Source organism: Aphidius gifuensis, linkage group LG2, assembly GCF_014905175.1.
Source record: "Aphidius gifuensis isolate YNYX2018 linkage group LG2, ASM1490517v1, whole genome shotgun sequence".
In the NCBI taxonomy this organism is placed as follows: domain Eukaryota; kingdom Metazoa; phylum Arthropoda; class Insecta; order Hymenoptera; family Braconidae; genus Aphidius; species Aphidius gifuensis.
Window position 1 is genome coordinate 1134145 of NC_057789.1, and position 11664 is coordinate 1145808.

Genomic DNA, 11664 nt, shown 5'->3' on the forward strand with positions numbered 1-11664 from the left:
AAAAAAATTAAAATAATATCACCTCAAATGGGAATTGATTTTCCTTCTATGAAATAATTTTTCCCTACAATAAATTACAGGTGTATGACAAAGAAGATATCTCAAACAGAATATAAAATATTTCCTGGAAATTAAAATAGCTTTAAAATGTGCAACTAACTATTAAAAGTTTCTGTGAAGAAATAATTATTGTCCGACTCCATAATTATCTCTGCGTTGAACGACAAACTTTTTCCATGAAATGAAAAATAAATTCACAGAATGTTACTATGTAAGGTTGACATTTGTCGAGGGGACAATTAGTCGATACAAAATTACAGGGGATGATTTCTACATTGTAAAGTCATCAAAGAAACTTTGTATAGCGTTAAAATATTTTTACTGTGAAAATTTAAATTCTCAGAATCGATTTGATAATTAATAACTTGATGTACATAAAACTCCACAGAGGGGAAAAATAAATTTATTTCAAAGCCACCAGGAATATTTTTCGCCAGTAGTCAATCGTCATCCCTCGACAAAGTTACAATCGCAAAATAAATTTTTTTTAAATTTATGTGTAAGTAGTATAAACAGCCAATACTCGGACCGAATTTTTTTTTCAACTAATGAAGCCGAGTGACAATTATAAACATTATAAAAAAAAATAAATATATTTTTTTTTGAATCAGATTCCAACAAGGAATTTCCATCTTTGGATACATACACAAATGAACTTTTTAATGTTCTTAATTTTTTTAAAATGTCAACAACTAAAAGTCAGTCGTCATCTAAAAAATTTTTAAGTACAATTTTTGTGATATTTTTTTTTATTCTGATGATTATGATGTGGTTCGTGCAAATATGTTGTCTCAATGATATTGACAGTGTTTCATCTTTGTCAGAACACATGGCTGGATTTAATTATACTTTTTTGGGAATTTTTAAATGGTATCATTGTATGACAAAACATGGTGATTTAGAAAAAATTATTGAGGCGTTAAGAAAGTGTCATAATTTATGTCGAATTATAAATAAAAGTGATCAAGGTAAATTAAAAAATCAATTCTATTAAATACTATAGTATAATTGATAATTAAATTTAATTATTAAATTTTTAATTATTATTATTAATTTAATAATTATTTGAAAATTGAAAAATTTAATTTTCAATTTTTTTTATAATTTGGGTATTAATATATGTTTTTAAATTGTATGATAAAACTTTCTATTTAATTATGAATAGGTCATCAATTGTACAGAGAAAAAATGCTGCAAGTTAAAAAATTATCAAGAAAATTTATGATAATATGGGCGATCATAAATGCAGCTGGTTTAACACAGTGGTGTTTAGCTGCAATTATTTATGATTATCTTCACAATGCTCACATTGATATGAACAATGAAAATATAACATACACAAGAAAATTTCCAGCAGTTGGAAGATTACCATTCAAAATAAACACATGGTCAAAATATTCGTCAATTTTTTTTCTTGAATTTATTGCATCAGCTGGATGTAGTATTGGTTTTGCAACTTTTGATATTTTATGTGCAAGTTTATTGATGTATATTTCTGCACAACTGAGTTATTTAAATGAAACTTTGATTAGTCAAAAAGATATAGAATTAATATCCAAGTAATCAAAAATTAATTAAATATATTATAAATATATTTGTGTATTTTTTTATAAAATAAATTTTTCAATTTATAGCTCACCAAATTGTAGTGAAATTTTTTTAAAGAAGATTGAAAATTGTACGTTACATCATAGCCGAATTTTAATGTAATGTTAATTATTAGAATAATATATCTTTTTGATAATTTTACTTAATAGTAGTAATTATTTTGTCATAAAAGTAAAATAATTAAATGAATTTAAAAAAAAAAAATTGATTTCAGGGTTCACAAGACTTATGAAAATTATTCATCTCGACCAATGTTTGTACAGTGTCTTGAAAATGCTCTTAATTTATGCATGGTATCATTGAATGTGTCAACGATGGAATACATTGTAAGTCTTAATAATCAATTTATATTATAAAGAATTTTCTTATTTAATTTATATTCATTTATTTACAGGCAAACGCAGAATTTGCATTATCAGTAACGAGTATGATTGAATTATGGTTCGGAACAGCATTTGAATTGTTATTGTATTGTTATTATGGGACAAAAATTGAACAATTGGTATGTATCAAATTATCATTCAAATATCAATTACAAATTGATGAAATATATAATTTATAGAAATGTAAATTACAATAAAAAATTTAAATTTCTTCCATGAATTAAACAATATACATTAATTCAAATTATAAATGACATAAATGAAAAATTAAAAATAAATTTAAATATCATCAATTGATTAAAAATTATAAATATACAAATATACAATTTCATCATTAAAATATTATTAAACTATATTTTATTTCTATTAAAAATAATTTAAAGTTAAATTTTTTAAATACAATTTTCTATATAAAATGTATGATTTCAGAGTCTACAAGTGAGTGAATCATTTTTTTCATCAGGCTGGGAAAAATTGAACATTAAAAATTATCAACTAACTGAAAAAAAAATTCAGAATATTTTAAGACTCGGTATATTTCGTGCTCAACAGCCAATCATAATAACCGGTGGACCATTTTATGATTTAAATCTGCCAACTTTTAAAAATGTAAGAATAATTTATTAAGATAATTAATTATGTTTTTCGATTTATAATGGATTTATTTTTTATTTCAAGCTGGTGTACTTGTCCATTTCGAATGCTATTGTACTTCGACAAGCCGGCGGAATTTAAATTTAAAAAATAAAAAAAAAATCTCAGACCAGTGCTATTGTTTAAAGCTGATTATTCTGTACATTTTATTAATTTTTTTTTCTTATTATTTCCAAGATGATTAATTGAAAATAAATATATATTCTATTATAAAAATTAATTAACTTAGTTCAATACTTGATCCAGTAGAAATTCACTCAATCAAAGAGAAAGAAAATCTCACTATTAATGACAATTAAATTTTTCAAATGTCAATTAACGTTATAATTTAAAAAATTATTGTATTGTTATTTTTAAAATGTAAACCATTTTATTTTTCTCAATTCACAAATAAGGCAACAGAATTTTTTTTTCAACACAAATTTAACTGAATTTCAGTAATAATGTCATGGAAATTAAGAGATAAAATTTAAATCTTTTTTTGGTAAACTAAAATGCTTTGGAATAAACAACTAGCTGTGGATAAAAAAAATATTATATTATATCTATCACAACGACAGATGAGTACAAAGTTTTAAAATTATTTCATATATAATAAATTTTCAGGAAATAAAATTTATTTATTTATAGAATATAACTGTGGAAAGTCCAGATGTTCCGTCATTTTTCTGAGGCATAATCTGTATTTAATAATTTCTAAGTGTAGTTGTTTATACAGCAAATGAATATGGAAATCAACCACATGAAATTACATTTATTATATTGTTTAATATCATCAGCACTTGCGTGGTTTTTAACTTTTTTTTTTGACAGTAAAATTTTTAGTGGAGTTAATTAGCTTTTGAATTTATGTAATAAGCTGATTTTTTTTAAATTTAAAAATAGCTTTGATTTTTCATAGATTTTTTCCAGGAGCTTTGAAGCTTCCAGTTTTATTTTTTCAATTCTTTAGTTATAAAAATTAAAAAAAAAAACTGGAGGTTTCGAAACTACTCGAAAAAAAGCAATAACTTTTTTAAATTTAGAGACCAATCAATCAATGTCAAAAAAGTAAGTGGTAGCGAAACATAACATTCATAAACTTTAAATATATTTAAATAAAAAGAGATTGAAAATACACAAATCATTTTTTTCATCCAATTGGGAAAAAATAATAATATTCGAAGACGAAAATATACATTTCGACTCACTGAATATTTTAAAATTTGCAATAATGCGGTCACAGGATCCGATGATTTTAACAGCTGGTCCATTTTATGAATTAAATTTACCAATATTCAAAGCAGTAAGTACCAAAATATTTGAAAAACCAGCTCGGAGGAAATATTTCCACCGAAAAAAATTTAAACAATATATTTCTCCGTTGAATAATTATATTGTTTTTTTTTTTGTTTTAGTTAATCAGTATGTCGATTTCAAATGCTCTTATTCTCCGTCAATTTTCTTAATCATAATTTCTATTTAAAAATACTTTTAAAAAATAAATCTATGATTTCGTTATTGTTACAATGAATAAATGTTGAAATCAACTACATAAAATTACAATTATTGTTGCTTAATATCATCAGCACTTGCGTGGTTTTTAACATTTCTTTTTTGATAGTAAAATTAACTTGAATTATCTCATGTTTTCCTAATACAAAGTCGACAAGCCGCAGAGTGTCTCAATATTTTTTGTAACGGTTGCACTATTATAGTCAATAAAAAAAAAACTGCAATTTTATTTTCAACTTATTTTAATTATTTCGATTGATTTATTTCGACGCCAAGTAAAGCCAACAGCAGAAAGACTTCTACAGTAGAAAAAAAAATTAAAATAATATCACCTCAAATGGAAATTGATTTTCCTTCTATATAAAATAAATGGGGAAATAAATTTTCCCTACAATAAATTACAGGTGTATGACAAAAAAGATATCTCAAACAGAATATAAAATATTTCCTGGAAATTAAAATGGCTTTAAAATGTGCAACTGACTGTTAAAAGTTTCTGTGAATAAATGATTATTATACGCGACTCAATAATTATCTCAATTTTTTCCTCGATATAAATTCTATAAAATGAAAAATAAATTTACAGAATATTACGATGTAAAGTTGACATTTGTCGAGGGGATAATCAGACGATGTAAAATTACAGGGGATAATTTATATAAAATTATCAAAGAAACTTTGCAGCGTTAAAATAATTTTACAGAGGGGAAATATAAATTTATTTCAATATTTTTCGCCAGTAATCAATCGTCATCCCTCGACAAAGTTACCATCGCAAATAAATTTATGTGTAAGTAGTATAAACAGTCAATACTTGGACCGAATTTTTTCTTCAACTAACCCAAGTGGAAAAAATATATTTAATTTATATTTAATGGAAATATGAATTAAATTTATGGGTATACAGTTTTGGAAATACTAAAATTAAATTTAAAAAAAATTTAGAAAATATTTAGAACAAATATAAATTGAATTTAGAATATGTGCAAGTTTGGACATACTACTACTACTACTAAAATTAAACTTTTTCTAAATTTTTTTTAAATTTAATTTTAGTATGTTTAAAACTGTATATATATTTTAAATTTAATTTATATTTTTTATAAATCTTTTCTAAATTTTTTCTAAAAATATAAAATAAATTTTCATTAAATATATTTTTTCCACTTGGGAACAAAGCCAAGCGACATAAAAATAATTTTTTTTGAAGCAGATTCCAACAAGGAATTTCCATCTCTGGATTCATACACAAATGGACTTTTTAATGTTCTTAGTTTTTTTAAAATGTCGAAAACCAAAAATCAGTCATCAACTAAAAAATTATTGAGTACACTTTTTGTGATATTTTTTTTTATTTGGATGATTATGTTCTGGTTCGTACAAATATGTTGTCTCAATGATATTGACAGTGTTTCATCTTTGTCAGAACACATGGCTGGATTTAATTATACATTTTTGGGAATTTTTAAATGGTATCATTGTATGACGAAACATGGTGATTTAGAAAAAATTATTAAGGCGTTAAGAAAGTGTCATAATTTATGTCGAATTATAAATAAAAGTGATCAAGGTAAATTATAAAATTATTTTTCATAATTCGGGTATTGTTTAATATGTTTTAAAATTGTATAATAAAATTTTTTATTTAATTATTAATAGGTCATCAATTGTACAGAGAAAAAATGCTACAAGTTAAAAAATCATCAAGAAAATTTATGATAATATGGGCGATTATAAATGCAGCTGGTGTAATACAGTGGTGTTTAGCTGCAATTATTTATGATTATATTCACAACGCTCACATTGATATGACGAATGAAAATATAACATACACAAGAAAATTTCCAGCAGTTGGAAGATTACCATTTAAAATAAACACATGGTCAAGATATTCGTCAATTTTTTTTCTTGAATTTATTGGAACAGCTGGATGTAGTATTGGTTTGACAACTTTTGATATTTTATGTGCAAGTTTATTGATGTATATTTCTGCACAACTGGATTATTTAAATGAAACTTTAATTAGTCAAAAAGATATAGAATTAATATCCAAGTAATCAAAAATTAATTAAATATATTAAAAATATTTTTATATATTTTTTTATAAAATAAATCTTTCAATTTATAGCTTACCAAACTCTGGTGAAAAATTTTTAAAGAAAATTAAAAATTGTATGTTACATCATAGCCGAATTTTTATGTAATGTTAATTATTAAAAATATCAATTTTTTCAACAAATTTATTCATGGATTTATAAATATTAAAGAGTTGTTAATTTTTTAATTGTTGATAATTAATTTCAGGGTTCACAGGACTTATGAAAATTATTCATCTCGACCAATGTTTGTACAGTGTCTTCAAAATGCTCTTTTGTTATGCATGGTATCGATAAATGTGTCGGCGATGGAATACAGTGTAAGTTTAAATAATCAATTTATATTATAAAGAATTTGTTTATTTAATTTATATATTTATTTATTTGTAGCCAAGCGCAGAATTTGTATTATCAGTGACAAGTATGATTGAATTATGGTTTGGCGTAGCATTTGAATTGTTATTGTATTGTTATTATGGAACAAAAATTGAACAATTGGTTAGTACTAAATTATCATTCAATATAATCAATAAATTAATGAATTATAATTTATAAAAATGTAAATTATAATTTATATTCTAAATGACATAAATTACAAATAAAATTGAAATAAATCAAATTGTAAATTATATATTAATTTAAATAATGAATTTAAGGTTTATTGATTGATGGGCTGGATGCAATAACACGTTGAGCGCTCGAAGACTGTTACAGCTCTCAACGTATTATTGCATCCAGACTCTATATTGTATTGCTCATATGGATCACATTTGATATATCCATATACAATACTGAAAAACGAGGATGCTATTTTCATTTCCGTCAATGGTGTCATATACAATCCGGTTCAATACCATAGCTAAAAATATATTTATGTTGGAGTTTTCATTTTTGATTTTTATTTACTAACCTTTTGTATGATCATTTTTATGTTTATTTTTTTTTCTGAAATTAAAAATTTATTATTTGAAATAAATTTTTAATAAATACTACGGTGGAAATATTTCTCCGGCATTATTTAAAACATGGGTCATTTTTATATGAAAAGTCGGAGAAATATTTCCACCAGGGATGTTTATTAAAAATAATAATAAAAAATTATTTTAAATAATAAAGTTTTATTTTCAGAAAAAAAATAAACATAAAAATGCTCGTACAATAAGTTAGTAAATAAAAATCAAAAGTGAAAATACGAACATAAATATATTTTAAGCTATGGTAATATGGTATTGAACCAGATTGTGTATATGACGCCATTGACGGAAATGAAAATAGCATCCTCGTATTTCAGTACTTGAAATATCATCAATATTTAATAATATAATATTATGAGTATTAGAGGGTCTGAATAGCAATGTGAGCCTAATGGTATAACTAGAGCTTACATATGCATCCAGACTCTCAATTGAATAAAAATTATGAAAATACAAATATACAACTAAATCAATATATTTTATTTTTATTTAAAATAATTTGAGGACAATTTTCTTAATAAAATGTATAATTTCAGAGTCTACAAGTGAGTGAATCATTTTTTGCATCTGGCTGGGAAAAATTAAACATAAAAAATTATGAAATAACTGGAAAAAAAATTCAGCATATTTTAAGACTCGGTATATTTCGTGCTCAACAGCCAATCATATTAACTGCTGGACCTTTTTATGATTTAAATCTGCCAACTTTTAAAAATGTAAGAATAATTTATTAAGATAATTAATTTTGTTTTTTGGTTTATAATAGATTTATTGTATATTTCAAGCTGATGTACTTGTCAATTTCGAATGCTATTGTACTTCGTCAAGCCAGTGAAATTTAAATTTAAAAAATAAAAAAAAAACTAAGACCAGCGCATTTGTTTAAAGCTGATTATTCTGTACATGTTGTCAATTTTTTTTTCTCATTATTTCCAACATAATTAATTAATAATAAATGTATTCTATTCTACTAATTTACTAAATCATAAATAGAAAAAAAATTTCATTAATAATGACAATTAAACTTTCAAACAAAGATTTTATTTTTGGCATTGAAATAAGGTAACAGAAATTTTTCTTCAACACAAAGTTAACTGGATTTTCATAAACAATGTCACGGAAAATTAACAGATACAATTTCAAATTTTTTAGGTAAGTTGAAACGCTTTAAAATAAAAGAGTTAGTGGATAAAAAAAATATTATATTACCTATCACAACGACTGATGAGTACAAAGTATTGAAACTATTAAATATAATTTTCAGAAACTAAAATTTATTTATTTATAAAATATAAGACGACATTTGTTGAGGGGACGTTTGACCGATCATAAAATTACAGACAAGTATTTTCTTATTTCGCGGAAAAAATAATTATACTCCACATAAAAGAGACTTTTAAAATGACAATTCTTCAACTATTGTAAAAAAAAAATAAAAGCTCTTATACATTTGTCAAGGGGAGCACTTGATCGACCACAAAATTACAGGGAAATATTTTCAAGCGAAATAAATAATTATGCTGCACATCAAAGAGGGAGTTTAAAATTGTCAATTTTTTAACTTATAGAAAAAATAGACTCTAGAAGTAAATATCTGTCGAGGGAAATACTCTATCGATTATAAAATTACAGGGAAATATTTTCTCATGTCGAGGAAAAAATAATTACACGACATATCAAAGAGCGTTTAAAAATTTCGATTTATAAATTTTATACTGTGAAAAATATGTGGTGAATTAATAATATAATTAGTAATTTCGACATCAAAGAGACAACGAATTGCAGAGGAAAAATAAATTAAAAATAAATTTAACGAAACTTGGTGATGCATTGAATCAACGTCAGTAGTAAAGCATCGTGTCTCAATAAAAGTACAACTGGAAATAAAATTACAAAGACCAAATGGGTAAAAATTATTTAAATAAAAAATAAATTTCAATACGAAAAATAAATGTAATATATTGTATTATTATTTTATAGATTTTAAAAATGAATTTCCATCGCTGGATACATACACAGTTGAACTATTCAATATACTTGGTTTTTTAAAAATGGCCAAGAGCTTTAATCAATCATCGACGAGAAACTTTTTAAGCAACTGTTTTGTGACATTGTCATTTGTTTTGATGATAATATTTTGGATCACACAAATTTGTTGTATCAAGGATATTGATAGTTTATTATATTTATCAGAACTTGGAACAGTATTTAATTATACATTTATGGGAATTTTTAAATGGCATCATTGCAAATCACAACAGAATCTTTTGGAAAAAATTATAAAATCACTTGATAGATGTCATAATTTGTGTCGAAATCTTAATAAAAGCGATAAAGGTAATATAAATAATTTAATTATAAATTTTGAGCCAAAAATAAAATGACAGTTTTACTAATATTTTTATTAATTTTGAATATTTTGTTATCTGAAAAATTTAAAATTTGATATAAATAATAAAAAAAAATTCGGACAATTATAAATATTATTTAAACAATAGAAAAATAAATTAAAACATTTTTTTTTGTTTATTATTTTAATTTAAAAAAATAAATAAAGTAAAATATTTAAATTTTATGAAAAAAAAAAAAATTAAGATTGGAATTTTTTTAATTTTAAATTGAAGTTTTAACTATATTACATTATATATAAAATATTCAATGAAAACTATAGATTATAAAATATACCATGAAAACATGGTGGATGCTAAAAAAACATCAAGAAATTTGATGATTTTATGGGGTACAATAAATGCAGCTGGTTTATCACAATGGTGCATCGTTGCATTTATTGAAGATTATAATCACAATGGATATATTGATATGACCAATGAAAATATAACATACACAAGAATATTTCCAGCAGTAACAAAATTACCATTTGAAGTTAACACATGGACAAAATATTCTTACGTGTTTATATTTCAAACAATTACAATGATTGGATGCTGTATTGGCTTTGCGACATTCGATGTTTTATGTGCAAGTCTCATGATGTATATGTGTGCACAATTAAATTATTTAAATGAATCATTAATTGATCAACAAGATATTGATATTATTTTAAAGTAATGCATTTGTTTTTATTTATTATTATTTCTAACACAATTTAATAATAATTTTTATTCGTTTTAGATCATCAAACTCTGGTGAAAAATTTTTGAAGAAAATGAAAAATTGTATGTTACATCATAGCAGAATTTTAATGTAATGTTAATTATATTAAAATTATTTATTTTTTCAACAAATTTATTCATGGATTCATAAATATATAAAAGCTGTTCATTTTTTAATTGTTAATAATTAATTTTAGGGTTCACAAGACTTATGAAAATTATTCATCTCGACCAATGTTTGTACAGTGTCTTCAAAATATTTTTTTGTTATGCATGGTATCATTAAATGTGTCAACGATGGAATTCAACGTAAGTTTTAATAATAAATTTATCCCATAAAAAATTTGTTTATTTAATTATTACTTATATTTATTTATTTATAGCCAAGCGCAGAATTTCTATTATCAGTAACGAGTATGATTGAATTATGGTTTGGCGTAGCATTTGAATTGTCATTGTATTGTTATTATGGAACAAAAATTGAACAATTGGTATTTATCATTTAAATATCAATAATAAATAATTTCAATTCCTACAATGAATTAAAAAATATACAAATAAAAATTATAAATCATTTGTAATCCTTATAAAAAAGGACAGACATCATCAGTTTTCCGGACATTTGATTGGTCATTGTTTTTCTTCCACTTACTCTCATATATGAATTTCTTTCTGTTTGCCTTTTTTTATTATTTTTTTATTTATTTCGTTAGCAAAAAAAAAAAAAAAGGAATTAATGTAGTAGAAATCGACAAAAAAATATATTTTACTTCTTCAAAATGTCCTTTATTTAATGCATTTTTCAGAAATACTGTGCAATGAATATTTTATGTAAAAAAAATTGTTCGCCTTTAAAAAATTTTAACTTCATAATTTTCCACTGGTCTTTTTATTTTCAATATTTTTTTTACAATAAATCCATTAAATAAAGGACATTTTGAAGAAGTAGTAGCGCACCGATGTGCTCGTTAATTTATATAGCAAAGTTAAATTTCATTAATTGATTAAAAATTATAAAAATACTAAATCATTAAAATATATTTTATTTTTGTTAGAAAATAATTTGAGTACAATTTGTTTAATAAAATGTATAATTCTAGAGTCTACAAGTGAGTGAATCATTTTTTGCATCTGGCTGGGAAAAATTAAACATAAAAAATTATGAAATAACTGGAAAAAAAATTCAGCATATTTTAAGACTCGGTATATTTCGTGCTCAACAGCCAATAATAATAGCTGCTGGACCTTTTTATGATTTGAATCTGCCAACTTTTAAAAATGT